Source organism: Carcharodon carcharias, chromosome 1, assembly GCF_017639515.1.
Source record: "Carcharodon carcharias isolate sCarCar2 chromosome 1, sCarCar2.pri, whole genome shotgun sequence".
NCBI classification, from domain to species: Eukaryota; Metazoa; Chordata; class Chondrichthyes; order Lamniformes; family Lamnidae; genus Carcharodon; species Carcharodon carcharias.
In genome coordinates, this window is record NC_054467.1 from 73,922,938 (window position 1) to 73,945,046 (window position 22,109).

The following is a 22,109-nucleotide window of genomic DNA, read 5'->3' on the forward strand; positions in this document are numbered from 1 at the left end:
CGAGAGTGACTGCCCTTGACATCAAGGCAGCATTTGACTGAGTGTGGTATCAAGAAGCCCTAGCAAAACTGGAGTCAATGGGAATTGGGGGAAAACTGTCCACTGGTTGGAGTCATACCTTGCACAAAGGAAGATGGTTGTGGTTGTTGAACGTTAGACATCTCAGATCCAGGACATCACTGTAGGAGTTCCTCAGGGTAGCGTCCTAGGCTCAACCATCTTCAACTGGTTCAGCAATGATCTTCCTTCCATCAGACGGTCAGAAGTGTCGATGCTCGCTGATGATTGCACAATATTCAGCACCACTCGTGACTCCACAGATCTCAAAGCAGTCCATGCCCAAATGCAGCAAGACCTGGACAATGTCCAGGCTTAGGCTAACAATGTGGCAAGTAACATTCACGGCACACAAGTGTCAGGCGATGACCATTTCCAACCAGGGGGAAACTAACCATCACCCCTTGACATTCAATGACTTTACCATCACTGAATCTCCCACTATCAACATCCAGAGTGTTACATCTGACCAGAAACTGAACTGGACCAGCCATAGAAACACGGTGGCTACAAGAGCAGGTCAGAGGCTAGGAAACCTGCAGAGAGTAACTCACCTGCTGACTCCCCAAAGCCTGTCCACTGCCTACACGGCACAAGTCAAGAGTGTGATGGAACACCCCCCACTTGCCTGGATGAGTGCAGTTCCAACAACACGCAAGAAGGTTGACACCATCCAGGACAAAGCAACCCGCTTGATTGGCATCCCATTTACAAACATTCACTGTCTTCATCACCGACACACAGTAGCCGCAGTGTGTACTATCTACAAGGTGCGCTGCAGGAACTCACCAAGGCTCCTTCGACAGCACCTTCCAAACCCATGACTGCTACCATCTAGATGGAACACCACCACCTGCAAGTTCTGCTCCAAAGAACTCACCATGCTGACTTAGAAATATATCACTGTTCCTTCACTGTCACTGGGTCAAAAAGGAGCTCCCTTCCTAACAGCACTGTGGGTGTACCTACACCACATGGACTGCAGCAGTTCAAGAAGGCAGCTCACCACCACCTTCTCAATGGGCAATTGGGTTAGGCAATAAATGCTGGCCTAGCCAGCAATAGTCGCATCCCATGAATGAATTTTTAAAAAGTATTTAATTGGCTGTAAAGTCTTTGAGGACACCATGAGGTCATGAAAGGTGCTATATAAATGCAAGCCATTCTTTCTTTTCGTGTATGAGTTGGTGGAGTTTGTGTCAGCAGTCATGTGGACCATGTGGCCATCATAGCCAAGCCCAATCCTATCCTCAACTGATGCCCTCACACATGGGGCTGGATTTAGTCCTTGTGGCAGGGATCCCACCATCTGGCCCAAAAGTAGTGGTTGAAGCCATGGTTAGAGGGACTTAGGGCCACATCTCATCGTTGACAGCCAGTTAATGGCAGTCACCATAGAGGCCAGTCCAATTAAGAACAGCCACCCACTCCCAGGAGCTACCGAACAATCAGAGGACTGGCAGCTTAGCAACCAGGAGTGATGGCCACTGCTGGGACTGCTTCTGAAGGATGAGGAAGCTTCGATGGATATGTGCTCTCACAACCAGTTAATTGTGGCCTGGGGGCACCAAAACCCAGTCAGGCAGACCTTGGCGAGGGAAGAGGGGTGAATTTGGTGAGCGCAGGCAGTGCCCTTGTTGAAGGGACACCTATTGCCTTCTTGGGCTAAAGAATGCTCAAAAAAGAGGGTTCCCACTGGAAGCTACTAGGGAAAGGCTGAAGCCGTTGATTTTGGTCCCTGCTTCAAACTCCGTTTTCTAGTGACTGACTCCATCCCTCTCCTTGGCAACTGTCTGAAGTTGAGCAAGTTGCTTCACAACCTTGGTATCACATGATCCTGAAATTAGCTTCTGAGTTTATATTTGTGCCATCACCAAGACCACCTATTTCACTTCGACAACATCACTCAACTTGGCCCCATGTCAGCTCTTCTGCTGCTGAAACCCTCATTCACACCTTCTTTACCTCTAGAGTCAACTATTCTAACACACTCCTGGCTGGTCTCCCACATTCTACGCTCCATGAACTTGAGGTTATCCAAAACTCTGCTGCCAGTGACTTAAATCAAATCCTCTATTATCCCTGTGCTCATTGACCTACATTGGATCCCAATTAAACAAAGTTCTAATTTTAAAATTCTCACCCTTATTTTCAAATCCCTGCATGGCTTTGCCACTTCCTATCTCTGTAACCTCCTGCAGTCCCATAACCCTCTGAGACAGCCTTCTAATTCTGGCCTCTCATGCATCCCCAATTTTAATTGCTTCAGTTTTTAATTACTAACTGGTGGCTGCGCTTTCATTTTCCTAGGCCCCAAGCTCAGGAATACCCTCTGTCCACCCCTCTGCCTCTCTACCTCATTTTCCTCCTTTAAGTCACTCCTTACAGCCTACCTCTTTGCCTAAGCTTTTGGTCATCTGACCTTACATATCCATATGTGACATATTTTGTTTTACAATGCCCCTGTGAAATACTTTGGGACGTTTCGTTATGTTAAATTTGTTGTTGTTGTACTGTGATTATGGTATAATGCTGAGGAAAGACAAAGGGCAGAATTTTGCCGTCGGTGAGCAGGGGGCGGGGCCTGCTTGGTGACACGTAAAATGATGCGGGATGACATCGGGCAGAATTCCCAATGTCATCCCGCCCAATTTAAATATTCAGGAAGGCTGGGGGGTGGTGGGGGGTGGTGCAGCAAAATCAGCTGCGTGCCCACCGACCTGTCAATGGCCAATTGAGACCATTGACAGAATTAATTATACAATTAAAGGACCTGCCCGTCCAGCCTTAAGGTTGGTGGGCAGGCCAGGAACCCCGGCGGGGAATAGAAAAAACATGAAACCTCATCCACCGGCGGGATGAGGTTTCATGTAGGTTTAAAAATGTTTAATAAACTTATTATGTAAATTATGAACATGTCCCACCTCATGTGACATTGTCACATTAGGGGGACATGTTAAGGAATTTTTTTCTTTCTATTTTTAATATTTTTAAAAATGTCAGCGATCTCCCTGAGGCAGCACTTTGCCTCAGGGAGATGTGTGCTCTTTCGTGCGCATGCGTGAAACAGCGGACTCTCACTTTTGGGGAATCCCCCCCTGCCCACACAGGGAGCACATAGCGCTTCCCCCCGGACGTCATGGTAGGTGGGCCTTAATTGGCCCGCTCACATAAAATGGCGCCAGGACCCGCTTCTCCGGCAGGGATCGGCTCCCCGCCCGCCGGGGATTGCGTCAGGCCTGCTCGCCTGACAGGCAGAAAATTCTGCCAAAAGTGTTCTCAATACATCTCTACATCAAGCTCCTCCTGGACGGCTTTAACAATCTATCTCTATTTCTTTTAATGGTGACTGTATTTTAGTTGGCAGGAGAATAGATTTATGCTGAAGTGGTATAAATTAGTTTTAAGGATCTTAAGCCTAGAAATTACATTAGGCAGTATTTGTGAAAGAACATTTCACTAGTTCATATGAAAATACTTTGTCCACCATTTCAACTAGGGGTTAACATGAATTGATACCACCATTAAAATAGCAGATTCAGTAATTTAATACAAACCTGTTGAGTGTTCATACACTAACAGTAAACAATGTCATTCCTGGGATCTACCGGTAGATCGTAGATACTTTCCTTCACAGTGAAGAAAGAGAAATGGAAGAGAAGAAAAAACAGAAACTGCTGGAAAAGCTCAGAAGGTCTGGCAGCATCTGTGGAGGGAGAAACAGAGTTAATGTTTTGAGCCTGTATGACTCTTCTTCAGATATATATATATTCTGAGCGCAAGAGAAACTGTCCGACCATGACTTGGGTACTCCATAATCAGCAAAAGTGCTAATATCCTTTGAAGATTTTTTTTGTTCTCCCACTTAAAAGTAATGCAGAGAGATGCAAAATGCTCAAGCTTAAAGCGATCCAAGCTGTCGCTTCACAATGATTGAATTAATAGATTAGTTATTGCTGTCCTATTTACTCTATTTTGTCAGCAGTTGATAAATCAATGCTGCTGGTGGTCAAGTGATACACAACTTCAACCTCATTTATTGAGGTTGCCGTTTGGAAGGAGCTCAGCGCAGATTCAAATTAGAACCATTCAGAATTCACAAGATATTTTAAAATATATAAGCAGGTTATAACTGTGCCTCATTTTACACTAACATTATACAATAATGCGTTTTTAAAAGCAAAATTAGATCAAAAGCATTTTAAGTAGATATATTAATTTTAATACATATAAATATTATGGTGCAGTATTTTGTCTGTACCATCTAATGGGAAGGAAAACCAGGCTGACTCATAATGGGTACTTCATGATTACCCTCCATTGAAATAGAGAAAGTTGGATAGGTTTTGATAACAACTAAGTAACATTCCCACCAGTTTTCCATTCTATGCTTCACAGGGGGTGATACATAATGTTCAGGCAGTAAAGAGGAGAATGTACTTCTGTAAATTGTAAATTAACATGAAAATTTAAGACAGTAGCATCTTGTTGTGATTCTTTGCTTCACTATTAATACTTATTACTATTAATTATCAATTGAAAACTTCAAAAAAGTAGATAATTATCTGAGGAGAAAAAGCTTGCAGGGCTACGGGGGAAAAGGCAGCAGAGTGGGGCTGGGTGAGTTGTTTTTGCTGAGAGCAGGCTTGGATACGAAAGGCTGAATGGCCTCTTTCTGTGCTGTAACCACTCTATGATTCTATGAGTAACATCAAATATGACTAGCACATCTGTGATAAATTTAAATCGTTCATCACAATAGGAGATAAATGTAATTAATTTATGACATTTTTTGCACCAAATTGAACAGAGCATATATATGCCATAGTACAGTTTGAGCATGTGCCATGTTATAATTTTAATTTTGCTTGGTCCAGATCACTGCACCTTGCACTGACAGTCATACAAAATGTAAACGGGATGGATATGAGATTGAAATTTATACTAATTATATGCATGGAGTGCAGTAGGCTCCTGGGACCTCAGACTATGAAGCACAATGAAAGGAGGATGGCAAGAAGAAAAGTGTATGTGAAGAGTCCATTGAGGAGAAAAATACATTTGAATGATGGAAAGCTGTGATATGCAATGACGGGTAATGTAAAAAGTGAAAATCGTTTCAGATAGTTTATTGAAGGTAAACAGCAAATATAATTTTTAAAGGCAAACATAATACATGTATAAGCTCAAATTCCAGTTAAGGAGGAACCTTCAAACTAGGTAAAGTAACATGAAGTGCTGCAGCAAAGATGGTGAGACCATTATTTACAAGTGCTAGGTCCTGCATGGTCCAGAAATAAACTCTAAAGGAAAAGGGCAGCCATTCTGCTTCTTATAATGTGACAAAATAATCAAGGCACTTGCAACTGAATAGTTCACAGAAATGATACAGTTATGGTGGAACGCACAGCAGAGCAGCAGCTGATGAATTCAAGCTGAGCAAAGCTGTCAGCAAGTTGTGCTATTCGCAGCTGGAGGATCCATATCTAAGGAATTGAGCACTTGATTATTAAACATTACACTGAAAGACTGAACAGGCTGGAGTTCTTTGGCTTAGAAACAAGGGGCTGAATTTAATGCCCTCCCCCTGGCAACTTGTGGTGGGGGGCATTTAATCAGGTGGGAGGATAGCAGGTGGAGGTCCCACCGCCTTGCCGTTTCCACCCCAATTAAATCCGTGGCGTGAAAGCCCATGTCCCACCACGAATTGATGGCCTTATGTGGGAAATTAATGCCCACTTAAGGGGCTCATTTCATTGCCACTTTTATTGACCCAGCTGCAGGCAGGGGGCTCACCATGTAGGGAACACAGCAAGCAGACCCTGTTGGGGTTGCTAACAGGCTACCAGTGGGTAGGGGTCCATTGTGTAAAAGCACTCAGTGCCTGATCGAGGGACCCGGTGTCAGGAAGGTGGCGGGCCCATGGAGAGACCCCCCCTCCCCAGTCCTTATTGCCAATTCCCCTCCAACCTTCCTGCAAACTCCACCCTGTGAACACCCTTCCGTCATCACTGGCCTGTGGCCTGGGATCCAGTGGGTGCATGTCACACTGGCAGCAGTTACCACCTACCCATTGGCGCTGCCAGCCTCTAATTGGTGGGTGGGACTTCTGCCCCTGGGTTCCTTTGTCTTGGGGAAAGCCTGCAGCTGTCCAGTTAAGTGCCTGAGTGAGACTTAATTCAGTGAGCCTTCCCTAAAGGAGGCGACGCAGGGCTCTTGCCAGCTCTCCAGCTGGTGGGCAAAACCCCTATCCTCCTCATTAAATACTGGCCAAAAAGACTGAAGTTTGACCTAATAACGGTTTTCAAAATTATGAAGGGGTTTGATGGTGGGGACAAAGACAAGATGTCTTCACTTGTGTGATATCCAAAACTGTTAACTTAAGGTTATCACTGATAAGGCATTCAGGGGAAATTTCTTTACTTTGGAGTGGTGAGAATGTGGAACTCACCACCACATGGAATATTTAAGGTGAGTAGCATAGATGTACTTGGAATTATCCATTAGTTAAAACTGGAAATTTAAATGAAACAGCACGAGAAGCATTTTTTGCATTATTTCAGATTGAATTAGTAGATAATTCAACGAAAAGACCTTTGATTTCAGAAAAGAACTCAATAAGCCCATCAAAAAGCTAAGAATTGGAGATATTTGAGAAGTAATAGGATGAGAGGGTGTAACACAATGAAAAGGATAATGCTAAAAATCCAGCAATAGGAGATCAGCTACTGTAGGCTGGCTGTGTGATTTGGGGAGTTATTTGCCTGGATTTTGCAGTCAGCAGAGAAGTAGTGGCACATACCATTCACTTCACTGACAGCTGCCCACAGACATTTCACAGGCTTTTGACCATTGACTGATCAGATTGATAAATCCTTACTGAGTCATATTGTGTCTAAACCAAGAACAGAAAGTGAGGGAAAGAAAAAATCAGAATTGAGGGAGAGAGATAAAAGGGACAGAAAGAAAATGTAAAAATATACATCTAATCTCCAGCTCTATTTAAATGCTGATGGAATGAGACTACACACTTGTATAATTAAATTTTCAGTACTAACGAGGTTGTTTGATAGTAATTATGACTCATCACATAATTTAAAATTCATTTACACTTGAATGCAGCAGCCCTAACCTTTTCTGCCCTGTTTATTGTGCAACTAGTAGATACTAGCAAATTCACATTCCTACATTGATATCAATGCTGACTCTATCAGTGATGTACTGTCATAATGTAGCCTGTGGAGTAGTCTGACAGCAACTTCCGGATTTCTGCATTCAATTGTGCATGTGCAGACTGTGGAAATTGCTGTCTGAATTATCTCAAATAATGGTGAGCAGGCTTACCCTTACTCTTGTTGCAAAGCCTGATCCATAATAACCCAATTCTTCTCTAAGGGAGGTTGTCCAATGTTTTAATTTCCTTTATGTTGCAGCAAATTCCTTCTTTTTGTTTGTTTATGTGCATTGGGTCATTTGCCTAAATTTGTACACCTGGAGATGGAGCAGAAAATGAGGACTTGAGGTTCTGGAATCTCCCTCCATTATTCCTTGATGCCCCCTTACCATTGCAAGTCTCTTTGATTGAGATACTGGGGCTCGATTTTGAAGATGCTGCTGTTTGTCCAGGGGTATTGCTGTGACTCAGCTCATGTTGCCTTCTTTTATCACTCAGTTGAAGGCTGTCTATGTGCACAGCCCTAGATGACCCTGCTGAACAATGTAAGCATGTGCATTTGAGAGGTTCTTGAATGTCTCCCTAATTAAAGTCAAGAAGGCTTCTTTGATAAAATTCCTGCTCTGGACTACCGTGGTGATTACTGCTGTCACAATTGGAGCTGTTAGCTCACCAATAGCAGACCACCATCTGGTCTGTTGCTGAATGAAATCAAATGACTTCTTCACCTGATCCATTTATTTAAATCAGCCTCATTTGGAATGCTAGCTATATATTGCAGAAATAGCATGTGTGATTGTTCATCTCACCAATCCCCTGTATCTCTTCTACCAATTATTCACTTTTCCTTTTCTTTACCTTTTCCATATGCAATACCTAATGATTCTTCCCACCTCTGCAACTATAAATTGCAAAATGCTAAAATGTGAGCTGGCATTCAGCACAAATGGTGAGGTTGTTCCCTCTAATGTACGTGCTGCTTTGGTTCTAGCTGCACTCCACTACGTTGTGTGTCAGCATCTGTAAACATAGTGGAAGGTACATGACATTTTGCAAAATACCATTGCCTTTGATTGTAATAATATGGAAAATTGGTGACATTCAGATTGGCTTCTCCATCTATCAGGTGAGTTTAGTTTAAAGTTGGAACATGCTGGATGTGTGCAAGTCTCTTTCCCACTTACTCAATAAGAATGCTTTTCACTGTATTTAAATCAAGATGGGTCACCATCATGATATACTAACATTGGAAGATGGGTCACTTGCTGCTTGTACTTTGCACTATCCGATTGAAGAATGAAACTGCAGTGCATGGTAAAGGGTGCAGCATTTGCAGTTGTATCTCTGTGTAACCTTGGCAGCTACTCTCAAGTCATAGTGCTGTATCAGTTTATGTCCTTCAGGTTTCTGAGGCAGCATAGGTATGCTTAGTAACCAACATTTTGGCACCCTGGACTTGAACATGGTCAGTGGCTCATTCTCTTGCCTTACAAAGCTTGTTTGTCAAGCATGCCACAAAGAAGGATTTTGAATCTTGGTTGGAGAATCATGGTTTTGAATATGGTAATGAATCATTGTCCCTCAGCCATAGCTCATTTGGAATCCAGGACAATGCAGCCCATTTGATTGGCACCCCATCCACAAACATTCACTCCCTCCACCACTGATGCAGTGGCAGCAGTGTGTACCATCTACAAGATGCACTGCAGAAACTCACCAAGGCTCCTTAGACAGCACATTCCAAACCCACGACCACTACCATCTAGAAGGACAAGGCCAGCAGACACGTGCGAACAGCATCACCTGGAATTACCCCTCCAAGCCACACACCATCCTGACTTGGAAATATATCACCATTCCTTCACTGTCGCTAGGTCAAAACCCTGGAACCTCCTACTTCACGGGACTGTGGGTGTACCTACACTACATGGACTGCAATGGTTCAAGAGGGCATCTCACCACCACCTTCTCAAGGGCAATTAGGGATGGACAACAAATGCTGGCTTAGCCAGGGAAGCCCACATCCCATGAATGAATAAGAAAAACATGGTGTCTACATTGCTTGTAAAGAAGTGCAGTCTAGAGAGATATTTTGCATTGAGAGTGAGAGCTAAATTAGTTTAAAAATATTCAGTGAACCTTGAAAGGCTACATCATGGTGATGGGAGGAGCTTAAGAAGGCTCTCTGTTTCAATTTATCTGAGTGTTCCACAGCAGGCGAAGGGGATACCAAAAAGGTGCTGCCATTAGCAGGCTCTATCAGTTAGGGCTGTAGAGATCTTGGGGAGCTGAGAATGTGGTAGAAGACATCGGTTCCGTGCTGGGGGCAGTTAGGGCTCAGGGAAGCCCTGTGAGCCTTTTATAGCTCGGTGCAACCAGGAGACTAGAGTTCGGAGAAACCCAGGGTCACTGCCACCTTAGTAAAGTTAGAGGTCTGTGAAAGTGTTGGAATTGTGCTAGTAATTAGAGGCAGAAGTGCAGCTTTGTATATCCCATGAAACACAGAAGATATTGAACCATCAGTAGGTGAGCAAACATTAAGGGAGCCGAAGTCAGAGCAGCTTTTGAGGGAATGCAGAGGTTAAACATCAAAAGTGAGGAGTTGAAATTCCTTATGAGGGAGACAAGAATTTTAATGTGATTTTGTGACTCACAGTGGTCACTGACATCTGGATGGTTGCTGAGAAATCCATGGGTTGTGTTTTGATCACATCTGCCATTAATGTGCCACATGGTGTGTTTGACCACAGTTTGCCTGTTAATTCATATTTGCCTAATGTTAATTCTGAACGTTAGAGTATAAGATAGATATATTAAATTGTTTTACTTTTCTGAATTTGCATAGTGAACTTAATTTTATTTGTTTAAAACCGTGGAATCTTATGGTTTTATTCTCCTGATGGGTAATTGGTTAAAATCATGTGACCTCAGAGTCCATTTTGACTTGTAGTCCATTTTTAAAAATGTAACCTGTCATGTCACTCTAGTGCATTTTTCAGCCTCCCTGGACTGGCAAATGCATTTTGTGTGCCAAAACCAGCTGTCTAACAAAGATAAAGCGGTAGCAAGTATTGAAGCAGACTGATATGATTACTATTTACTTCTTCATTGTCACCATGCTTTGCTATTATAAAAATCTGAACAACCAGTGAAATAAGCTTTAGTGGACAATATAATTTTTATGGAACAGAATGTATTTCCATCAGATCTGGGCAGAAGCTTTTCCATCTTTCATTGTCACATGTATATTATTGAACTGCTACACAAATCATTAAGAATCATTACTGAACCAAGGATGGATGCAATAACATAGTTGGAACATGGAAAAGGTTTTGCAAGAATATCAATAAAGGAGTTGTTTCAAACAACTGTAAGTTTATAGAGTCATGGAATAGAAGCATAGAATGGTTACACCACATATGCTCATTCAGCCTTTTGACCCTGTGTCAGTTCTCCGCAAGAGCAACTTCCTAGCCAATTGCTGCATAAAAAAGGGTTTCTCCTTACCTCACTTTTGGTTCTTTTGCCAATCACCTTAAATCTATGACCTCTGGTTCTCAACCTTTCTGCAAATGGGACTACTTTCTCTCCATCAATTCTCTCTGGGCCCCTCATCATTTTGAACACCTCTTTCAAATCTCACCTCAACCTTCTACTCTCTAAGGAGCACTCCACAGCTTTTCACATCCATCCATGCAGCTGAAGTTCCTCATCCCTAGCACCATCTCATAAATTGTTTCAGCACCCTTTCTAAAGCCTTCATGTCCTTTCTAAAGTGTGGTGCCCAGAATTGGACTCAACACTCCAGTTGAGGTCAAATCAGTGTTTTATAAAGGTTCAGCATAACCTCCTTGCTTTTGTACTCTATGCCTCTACTTACAAGGTCCAGAATCCCTTTTTATGACTTTCTCAACCTGCCCTGCCACTTTCAACAACTTTTGCACACATAATCCCGGGTATCTCTGTTCCTGCACTCCCTTTAGAATTGTACACTTGAGTTTATATTGTCTCTCTTTGTTCTTCCTAGCAAAATGTATCACTTCACATTTCTCTGTTTAATTGCATTGCCATGTATCCGCCCATTTCACCAGCCTGGCTAAATCCTCTTAAAGTCTATCACCATGGGCGGAATTTCCGTTCCGGAGACTAAGTGCGGTGGCAGGCGGGAAACTCAGTGTGATTCCCACTGGGTGTCAGGGTGGGTTCTTGCGCCAGATCATCTGCTTTTCAGCTCATTAATTATGCAGCAGTGAGGGGCTTGTTAAATCTCGTGGCGGGGTGGGGATGGACCAGCAAGATCCAGGTGCCATATTTAAATGACACCCACATACACATTCACACTCTGCAGGCCAGAGGTTGTTGCAGTGAGTGAAGCACAGGCCCCAAGAAGAAACAAACCATCTGTTCCATGGTTTAGTGGGGCCTCTCTGGAGAGACGACCCAGGCAGGCCAGGGCCAGAGGGAGGTCCTCTATCCTCTGGATGGGTGCCAGAGGTCCACTGACCTGAACATGCTGGCCTGGGAGGAGGTCGCCAGGGTGGCCAGTGTGTGCGGACCACAACTAAAGAACTGCCCTGAGGTGCAGGAAGAGGATGAACTTGTCCCTTCCGCCAGGGTAAGTGAAACTTCTCCTCACTCCAGACTCGCATTCCCTTAAGGACTTTAGTCATTCTAAAGTTTGTAGTCGACAGGGATCTCACACCACCAGCAGAAGGGAAATCAGCACTGATTGTCTGACAGACATCTGAACTTCACCTTCTCATGTAACATACTGCACAAGTGGCGTCTTCAGCCCTTACTGGAAAGGACTCAGCACATACAGCAGGTATGCGTGCTTATGATCTGCTCTCTCATCCGCAGTGCTCACAGTCAATCCACCTGTCTTTACGCAGGATAAGGTTACACACGACAAAAGGGTGAAATCCCAAACCGGAGGGGGGATGCCTGAGTTGAGGCCACTCTTCTCCTACGTGGGGCAGGTGACAGGGCTCGCTAGAGAGGACTGGGACCGTTCCTGTGTGGAAGGTGAGATCGGCATCTCCCAACAAGCCAGTGAGGGTTCATGTAGTAGACATAGGCTACACCCGGACAATGACTGTGAGTAATGTAATTGCCTGTGCAGTCAATCAATAATTATCTCTTCTCTCTATTCCAGCCGCCAGCAAGAAAAGGCGGAGGCAGATTTCCAACCAGCGCATCAGCCCCAGGTCCCAGAGCACCTCAGATGAAGGGGCTGAGAAAGCATCCGAAGATGACCCGTCACTGCATTCACCTGCACCCTCTGCCAGTATAGATACGCATACCCTGAAGGGGCCTAATTGTAAAGCAGGTTTGGTGTCATTATCTGGTGAGCACAGCACAGACACGGGTCCATAGGAGGTGGAGACAGTGACTGCCAAGGTCACCGACACTCGGAGGACTGCTGGAAAGCAGGCACCTGCTGAGTCCGAGTCCAATGACGAGCCTCTGGAATCGGCAACAAAGACAGGTAGGGGAACAGCAGGCAGGGTTGTCGGAGGCCGTCACCAGAGTAGAACAAAGGGTGGAGGAGTTCTGTCTGATGTTGTGACTCCCGTATGCAAATACAACAAGGTCACCATAGGAAGTTTAGCGGCTGCCATGACGACCCAGTCCAGCGGAACGCTCAGTTTCTGCCGGATTTGCGTTTGGTACTGCACACCATTGCGTTAGCCATGAGCGCTCTCCAGCAGTGGTTAGGTGAAAGGGGGACGGGGCACCTGAACCTCCCTTTAGGTGTCCCTTCTCCTTAAGAAGTCAGGAGGAGCCCTTGGGCACCCATAGGGAGGTGGACTATCGGCCAGATACCCTGGGACCACCCACAGGAGTCTCCAAGTTTGCCCAGCAGCTCCAAATCCCCTCTGCCTGTTTTCCCATCCACTCCAGCACATCAGACTGAAGTGGGTGTATCTGCCACACAGCAGGAGGTTTTATCAGTTTGGGGTCCTTCAGGCCAGAGGACCCCTGCCAAGGTCATCTCAGGCAACAGGACTCGGCAGGCAGCAGGCTACCTCCACCTCTGCTGCAGATGTCGGGGATGCACCCAGGCATGGCGGTAGAGTAAGAAAAATTCAGAAGTGCTGAGAGTGCAATGCTGGCATGGGTGTTAAATCACAATATATACTTTGCACCTTTGTAAATATATTTTGCTTCTCACCATCAAAGTCTCAGGTACCGAATGGCCCTTCCATGTGGTGCAATGTTCCACGGCCATGCAAGAGTAACAGATTCCCTCCTCCTCAACTATCTTCCATCGTATCCCTCAGTTCCCTCAATCTCAGCTCAGTCAGTCGCCTTTATGTCCACATAAGCAAGATGAACAAAGCCAATTCCTGTATGAACATGGTGGTTGGACAATGCTTAAGTAAAACTTGCATCAGAGGAACATATATTGTGGCCTCATGAGTATAGATCTTGCAAGGTTATTAATTACCTTGATGCAGCTGCATTGAAGCCTGATCTCTGTGGATGTTATAGGTATTTATCACGACCTGGGTTGGAATTATTCCAACCAAGTGCACCTCTCAATGGTCTCCATGTAATGACTGTCAGGTTTGGATTTCAGTTTAAATAAACCTTAGCCTTTCATGCCTGCCTGTAGCATTACCTCGTAGCCGCGTTTACTGCTGAACATTACCCCATATTAGCTTCCACTCTCCACATGCACGATGCAGAGCAATGGAAGTAGTTTGCCCTTGGTGACTCTAGATGGCCATCAGTATGCGATGTTATAGGTGTGTGCCTAGCCTCTTGATGCTGGCCTATCACATTTGAGGATGCTAGTTTGCACCTGAAGGCCTGACTAGCATGCCATTACACCATCCCTGTGCTAGCTCTCATAGGATGATTGCCATGGATCTATTGTGACAGTGCCATCAGTATTTTAGGCTTCCTCGTACATACCGCACTCTGGTGGAATGAAAATGTGGAGGACTGTAATGGGATAAGAGTGAAGTTCCTGCGCATTTTCTGAGTGCTCTTTAGTATTGACAATGGTACTGAGTTCTTCATAAATGCTGTGTCGAGACTGACTGGGCCATATCTCTCCCAGATGCCAAGGCAATGCTGGGTGTGAACTTAGGAAGCTCTTGATGAATGCAGGGTCATGAGTGCTTGTCAAAGATCACACAATATCCTGCTGAAGCACTCTCTGTGCACACAAAGGTAACCTGACTATCAGACTTGCTTCAGAATGACAGGTCACAGCCTCCTGAAGAGCGATCTCATCCTGGGGGCTTAGTGTCAGGATGAGGTCTGATCATTAATCATGCATGCATATGGAGAGATGCCACTGTCCAGAGTTAGATCTGTCCCCCGATTGTCAAGCGATAACCAGTGACTGATAATTTTCCTCCTTAAGACACTTTGCACACTCCAGGCGTACTGCCAGAGTACAGTGATGTTTGCAATGGCGTTCCTGCCTCTTGAAGGCTACCATGGGCAGTGAAATGTTGGTGCAATGCAGAAAGCAGCAACATATCTACTTGCTTCAGATTGAGCACCCCGGATTGAGCACTGGTGCAGTTCTTACCCAATTACAGAGGGGCCACATTCTCCATAGGCTGCTTAGCTTTCCAAGGATAGGGCCACAGTTACACACGATTGTGACTACTCATTCTGAGATTGAGGTCCTTCAGAAGAACATCTTAATGTCTATACTGCTTCAAAGGGACAGGAGAAATGCACTCATATGAGCTAGTCTTAATCTTCATCGCCCTGGAACCTTGTTGCTATAAGGGTCTTATGGGAACGTCTGCCACACTGATCCCATGCAATGGCCTCTTCCTGTGGGGCATCAGCATCCTCGCTCTCTTCGATGTCATCCCTTTTCACGTCCTCTCTGTCCGAGTAGACGTGCACCCCTTCCATCTCTCCATGTGGCAACTCATCTCCCCTTTGTAACGCCAGATTGTGTAGAGCGCAGCAAACCACAATGATGCAGGAGACCCTCTGCAGAAAGTATTGGAAAACGCCGCTCAACTGGTCCAGACATCTGAAATGCACCTTCAACATGCCAGTGATCTACTTAATTAAGAACTATGTTGTAGAATGTGCTGCATGGTACCTCTCCTCTGAAGCATCCTGTGGCCGCCAAATGGATGTCATTAGGCATGTCTTTTGTGGGTACCCTTGATCACCGAGGAGCCAACCCTGAATGCACTGAGGGCACTCAAAGATCTGTGGCACCCTTGAGTGACTCAGGATGTAAGAGTTGTCCAAGCTCCCAGAGTATTTCACACAGACCTGCACAATCTGCTTCTGGCGATCACAGATCAGCTGCATGTTGAGAGAGTGGAAGCTTTTTCTATTGATAAGTCCTAACTCCCCCTGCCAATGGCACCCTGCACTTGTGGGGCGCTGGAGATTGCTGTGAATCCCACTGTTCTGGCAGCCTGGCTGGCTTCATCCAGCGCAAACTGGATGTAATTGTGTGCCTTATTAAAAAGGACATCGGTGACCTCCCTTATGATTTATGAGTGGAGGATTGCAATATTTCACAGAGGTCCCCAGTGGAGCGCTGGAACGATCCATTGGCAAAAATGTTGAGAGCGGCAGTTACTTTCAGTGCAAACAGCATTAGGATGGCCACCCAGTCCGTGCAGAGTGAGATCCTCATGGAGGATCTGGCAGATATTGTCCACCACATCTCTTACAATCGCAGGTATCTATGGCACTATCTCTCGCTAATCTCTATGTATGAGAGGCATCTTAAGTAGACCTTTCGTTGTGAAAAACACCTTTGTGGATTTGGCTTCTCCTCAACAGCAGCAGGGTCATGCTCAGCCGCCACTGGCTCTTGATCCTCAAGGCAACACTCCTCCCTGGCAATGCCCTATGGTGATGGGCTCTTCTTCTCCTCACTTGCATCAGAGCTACCAAGAAGATAGCCTGCATTCTACACTTCTTGTATCTGTGGACAAATAGAATGGAGAGATGCTAGCACCTTACCCTGGAATGATCTCCCTCAATCAGCATGCCATGAGGATAGCGTGGAGCCATAGCCCTGCCCTCATTCCTGACATGTCATCCCCAGGCCACCCCCAACAGCTGAGGCATACCCTGAAGGTTCACATGTGGCTGAGCATCCCCCCTCTGACTTGACTGCACACTCACTAAGGCTCTGTGAACAGGCTGAGTGCAGCCATGTGCTCTCACCCTCAGTCAGGTTACTGTCAGCCTGCATCCTTTAGACTAGACACCAGCCCAGCCTCACTCTAATTTCATGACTGTGAGCATTGCCATCTGTAAGACATCACCAGTGGAATGAGAATGCGGAGTCTTGTCTGCAGCTTGATGCTTATGCTCACCAGCTGTGGCACCTTAATTGTTTGAACGCCTTTCCCTCTCTACATGCCTCCCTTACTAACATGTGGGCAATCAGACCAAATCAAATGTTTCCCCAAGCCTTAATGGATTCTCACATGAATGCGCTCCATGAGTTAAGGTACCAGGCTGCTTCAGTTGGCATTAGACACATGAACAGATCTCAGCTGAGCCATGATCCACAGGACTTCAGCTAAAAATTAAGGTTCCCCTTCAATCCGCCCAAAATTTCAGTCATTGACTCCTCCCGCACACTCTATGACTCCTCCCTGGGCAATTCTTTTCAAACTTCACTATTCAACTATCATTTGGGACCTGAGTCAAGATGGTGGTGTTGCAGTTTCTGTTTGAGACCAGATTCCAGCAATGCCCCCCACCCCTCCACCCCCGCCTTAAGCTCCAAGTCCCTCCTATCCTCTTCCATCCTCACCACATCCAAACTCCCTTTCCACTCTCTTGTCTTCCCCATCACGTTGGATCCAATCTTCATTTATGTTGACATTCCTGTCCTTCCCCCTAAACCCTTTTCTGTTGATGTGCCCATGCCTTATGTCGACCTGACCCATTCATTCTTTGAGGCCACATGAGCCATGACTTTCCTGGAACCCCCAAACCTGCAATAGACCTTCCAATACCTGCCCATGACTTGCGAGCTCCCACTTTATAAGATGACAGGATGCAGATGCCTCCTCTAACCATGACTGTGCCATCTGCTTCCCAATACGGATCCTCCAACCCCCAGGACCAACATTTGTAGCACACTGGCCATGCACTGCACAGCATGCTGTACCTGACCATCACTCGTCAAGGAGGCCTTCCCCCTCCCAGGACTGGGGCCAAGATGTGCTTGCCATGCCAAGCCCTCTCGTGTGGCCCGGTCAGCCCCAGGGCTGTCTTCTGATTCTGCCCGCAAAAGTGTTGCCTTAGTCCCAGGGTTGCCTTTTGAATCTGTCCCCGACAGTGTGGCCTCAGCCCAGGATTGATTAACACTACTACCCTCTGTATTTTGGACAATACCTCTCTATCCCAGTCATGCATCTGTGTTTCAGTCTTCCCTCCTGTGCTCCATTCACACCCACCCTGGTCATGTGCCTGTTCCTTCTCGCTCCCATGCAGCAGCCCTGCCACAGCTCCATAGAGGCACTGAGAACTCACAGCCGCACTGTGAAAAGTACATAAGTGTCTGGGTACCTCGAAGTAGCTAGTGAAGTGAAGGTCACCAAGTGCCATTTTTATACGTTCCTGAAACAGACGGTTCTGATTATCCGCTGGTGGGGTGGCATTTAAGTTTGGAGTGAGAATATGATTCCAGCGTGCTGCATTTTTAATGATCATTCACGAGATGCAAAGGGATGCAAACATAGATCAGTGGGAAACTTGACCTGCCATGAAAGTCGGGAGAACGAAATTCCAAACTAATTTCCCATCAGCCGGAAACTGACTTTTGACATCACTCCAAATTCAGCCTGCCCACCATAAGTCCCACCACTGGCAGGGGCAAAAAATTCTGCCCTGTTCTTCTTCCAGTTTACAATAATTCCAAGTTTTATGGCATTTGTAAATTTTGAAATTGTGCCTGTAAATCCAAGGCCAAGTCATTAATATTTATCAAGAAAAGTAGTGGCCCTTGTACCAAATACCCTATCATGCGGATTCCCATTATTTATCTTCCTCCAGTTCACAAATACTCTCTGTTCCCTGTCACATGGCCAATTTTGCATCCAGGCTGCCACTATCCCTTTTATTCCATGGGCTTCAACTTTGTTAATTATGTAACACTTTAACAAAGGCTTTTGGAGGTCCAAATACACTGTAACAATTGCATTACCTCATCAATCATCTTAGTTACTGTATCAAAAAATTTGATCAAATGAATTAAACATGATTTGTCTTTATCAAATCCCTGCTGGCTTTCCTTAATTAATCTACATTTGTCTGAATGGCTGTTAATATTGTTCAAGATTATGCTTTCTAAAAGCTTTCCCATCACTGAGACTAAACAGACTGGCCTGTTGTTGCTGGGTTTATCCTCACACCCTTTTTTGAACACAGCTGTAGCATTTGCAACTTCCCCAATCTCTGGCACCACCCATGTATCTAAGGAGCATTGGAAAATCATGGCCAGTAGCTCTATAATTTCCACTCTTACTTCCCTCAGACCCTCAGGTGCTATCCCATTCCTCAACTGTGGTTTTCCACCCACGGTGGTTGACAGGGCCCTCAACCATGTCTGGCCCATCTCCTGCGCATCCGCCCTCACACCTTCTTCTCCCTCCCAGAAACATGATAGGGTCCCCCTTGTCCTCACTTATCACCCCACCAGCCTCCGCATTCAAAGGATCATCGTCCGCCATTTCCGCCAACTCCAGCATGATGCCACCAGCAAACACATCTTCCCTTCACCCCCCACCCCCCCGGCGGCATTCTGCAGGGATAGTTCCCTCCGGGACACCCTGGTCCAGTTCTCCACCTCAACCCCCTACACCTCAACCCCCTCCCACGGCAGCTTCCCATGCAACCGCAGAAGGTGCAACACCTGCCCCTTTACTTCCCCTCTCCTCACCGTCCAAGGGCCCAAACACTCCTTTCAAGTGAAGCAGCATTTAACTTGCACTTCCCTCAACTTAGTCTACTGCATTCGTTGCTCCCAATGCGGTTTCCTCTACATTGGAGAGACCAAACGCAGACTGGGTGACTGCTTTGCAGAACACCTTCGGTCTGTCTGCAAGCATTACCCAGACCTCCCTGTCGCTTGCCATTTCAACACTCCACCCTGCTCTCATGCCCACATGTCCGTCCTTGGCTTGCTGCATTGTTCCAGTGAAGCTCAACGCAAACTGGAGGAACAGCACCTCATTTTCCGACTAGGCACTTTACAGCCTTCCGGACTGAATATTGAGTTCAACAATTTTAGATCAAGAACTCTCTCCTCCATCCCCACCCACTTTCCGATTTTCCCCCTCCTTTTTGTTTTTTCCAATAATTTATATAGATTTTTCTTTTCCCATCCACTTCCATTATGTTTAAGTGTATTTCCATCCATTGTTTTATCTCCACCTTTTAGCCTGTTTTGCTCCCTTCCCCCCACCCCACCCCCACTAGGGCTATCTATACCTTGCTCGTCCTGCTTTCTACCCTTAATTAGCACATTCCCTTAGATAATATCACCACCTTCAACACATCTTTGTCCTTTTGTCTGTGACACCTTTTGGTTATCTCCACCTATCACTGGCCCTCTATCCAGCTCTCCTTGTCCCACCGCCCCTTAAACCAGCTTATATTCACCTCTTTTCTATTTTTACTTAGTTCTGTTGAAGGGTCATTCGGACTCAAAACGTTAACTATGCTCCTATCCGCAGATGCTGCCAGACCTGCTGAGTTTTTCTAAGTATTTTTGTTTTTGTTTTGGATTTCCAGCATCCGTAGTTTTTTGTTTTTACCCATATGTTCCTGGTGCCTTATCAACTTTAAGTACAGCCAGCCCTTCTAATTTGTTTTTATTCATCCACAGGATGTGGGCTTCACTGGCTAGGGCAGCATTTATTGCCCATCCCTAATTGCCCTCGAGAAGGTGGTGGTGAGCTGCCTTCTTGAACCGCTGCAGTCCATGTAGTATCGGTACATCCACAGTGCTGTTAGGAAGGGAGTTCCAGGATTTTGACCCAGTGACAGTGAATGAATGGTAATATATTTCCAAGTCAGGGTGGTGAGTGGCTTGGAAGGGAACTTGCAGGTGGTGGTGTTCCAATCTGTCTGCTGTTCTTGTCCTTCTAGATATTGAGGTCACAAGTTTGAAAGGTGCTGTCAAAGAAGTCTTGGTGAGTTCCTGCAGTGCATCTTGTAGATGGTATGCACTGCTGCTACTGTGCATCAGTGGTGAAGGGATTGAATGTTTAAGGTGGTGGATGAGGTGACAATCAAGCGGGCTGCTTTGTCCTCGATGGTGTGGAGCTTCTTGAGTGTTGTGGGGGCTGCACTCATCCAGGCAAGTGGACAGTATTCCATCACACTCCTGACTTGTGCCTTGTAGATGGTGGACAAGCTTTGGGCAGTCAGGAAGTGAGTTACTCATTGCAGGACTCCTAGCCTCTGACCTTCTCTTAGAGCCACAGTATTTATATGGCCAGTCCAGTTCAGTTTCCCAGGATGTTGATAGTGATGGATTCAGCGATGGTAATGCCATTGAATGTCAAGGGGAGATAGTTGAATTCTCCCTTTTTGGAGATGGTCATTTCTGGCACTTGTGTGGCGTGAATATTACCTGCCACTTGTCAGTCCAAGCCTGAATATTGTCCAGGTCTTGCTGCATATGGGCACAGACTGCTTCAGTCTGAGCAGTCACAAATGGTGTTGTACATTGTGAAATCATCAGCAAATATCTCCACTTCTGACCTTATGATGGAGGGAGGGTCATTGATGAAGCAACTGAAGATGGTTGGGCTGAGGACACTACCCTGAGGAACCCCTGCAGTGATGTCCTGGATCTTAGAAGATTGACCTCCAACAACGACAACCATCTTCCTTTGTGCTAGGTATAACTCTAACCAGTGGAGAGATTTCTCCTGATTCCTATTGACTACAGTTTTGCTAGGACTCCTTGATGCCACACTTAGTCAAATGCTGCCAGGATGTCAAGGGCAGTCACTCTCACCTTACCACTTTTGTCCATGTTTGGACCAAAGCTGTAATGAGGTCAGAAGCTGAGTCACTCTGCCGGAACCCAAACTGAGCAGGTTATTGCTGAGTAAGGGCCACTTGATAGCACCAATAACGACACCTTCCATCACTTTGCTGTTGATTGAGACCAGACTGCAGGGCAGTAATTGGCTGGGTTGGATTTGTCCTGCTTTCTCTGGACAGGACATAGTTGGGTAGATGCCAGAGTTGTAGCTGTACTAGAACAGCTTGGCTCAGGGTGCAGTTTGTTCTGGCACACAAGTCTTCAGTACTATTGCCAGAATGTTGTCAGGGGCCATAGCCTTTGCAGTATCCCGTGCCTTCAGTCCTTTCTTGACCTACAATATCAATACCTCCTCTTTATCAATTTTTAGCCCATCCAGAGTCTCAGCTACCTCCTCTTTCACTAAGATGCTGGCAACATCTTCTTCCTTGATAAAGACCGATGCAAAGTATTAATTTGATACTTCGACCATTCCCTGTTCCTCCATGCTTAAGTCTCCTTTCTTGTCCCTAATTGCCTCTACCCTTCTTACTGCCCAACTACTATTTATATGCATATAGAAGACTTTTGGATTCCCTTTTATGTGAGCTGCCAGTCTATTCTCACACTCTTCAGCCCTCATCCTTTTTCATTCTCCCTCTGAACTTTCTATAATCAGTCTGATTTTCACTTGTATTATCAACCTGACATCTGTCATATGCCTCCCGACATCGGTAATACATGGCCGATGATAGTTTCATCTATTATAGGAACATAGAAAAAGTAGTAGGACGTTCAGCCTCTCACTATTCTGCTAATCAATGAGATCCTGGCTGCCTTGCAACCTAACTCTATGTACCTGCTTTGCCTCCATAT

The 22,109-nt window shown here is 45.6% G+C and overlaps 1 protein-coding gene across 1 annotated transcript in view; it reads left to right on the plus strand.

Moving 5' to 3' along the window:
- slc2a9l2 (solute carrier family 2 member 9, like 2) overlaps nt 1-22,109 on the plus strand; it is a 492,038-nt gene that overhangs the window by 197,281 nt on the left and 272,648 nt on the right. The gene's annotated exons all lie outside the window — the stretch shown is intronic.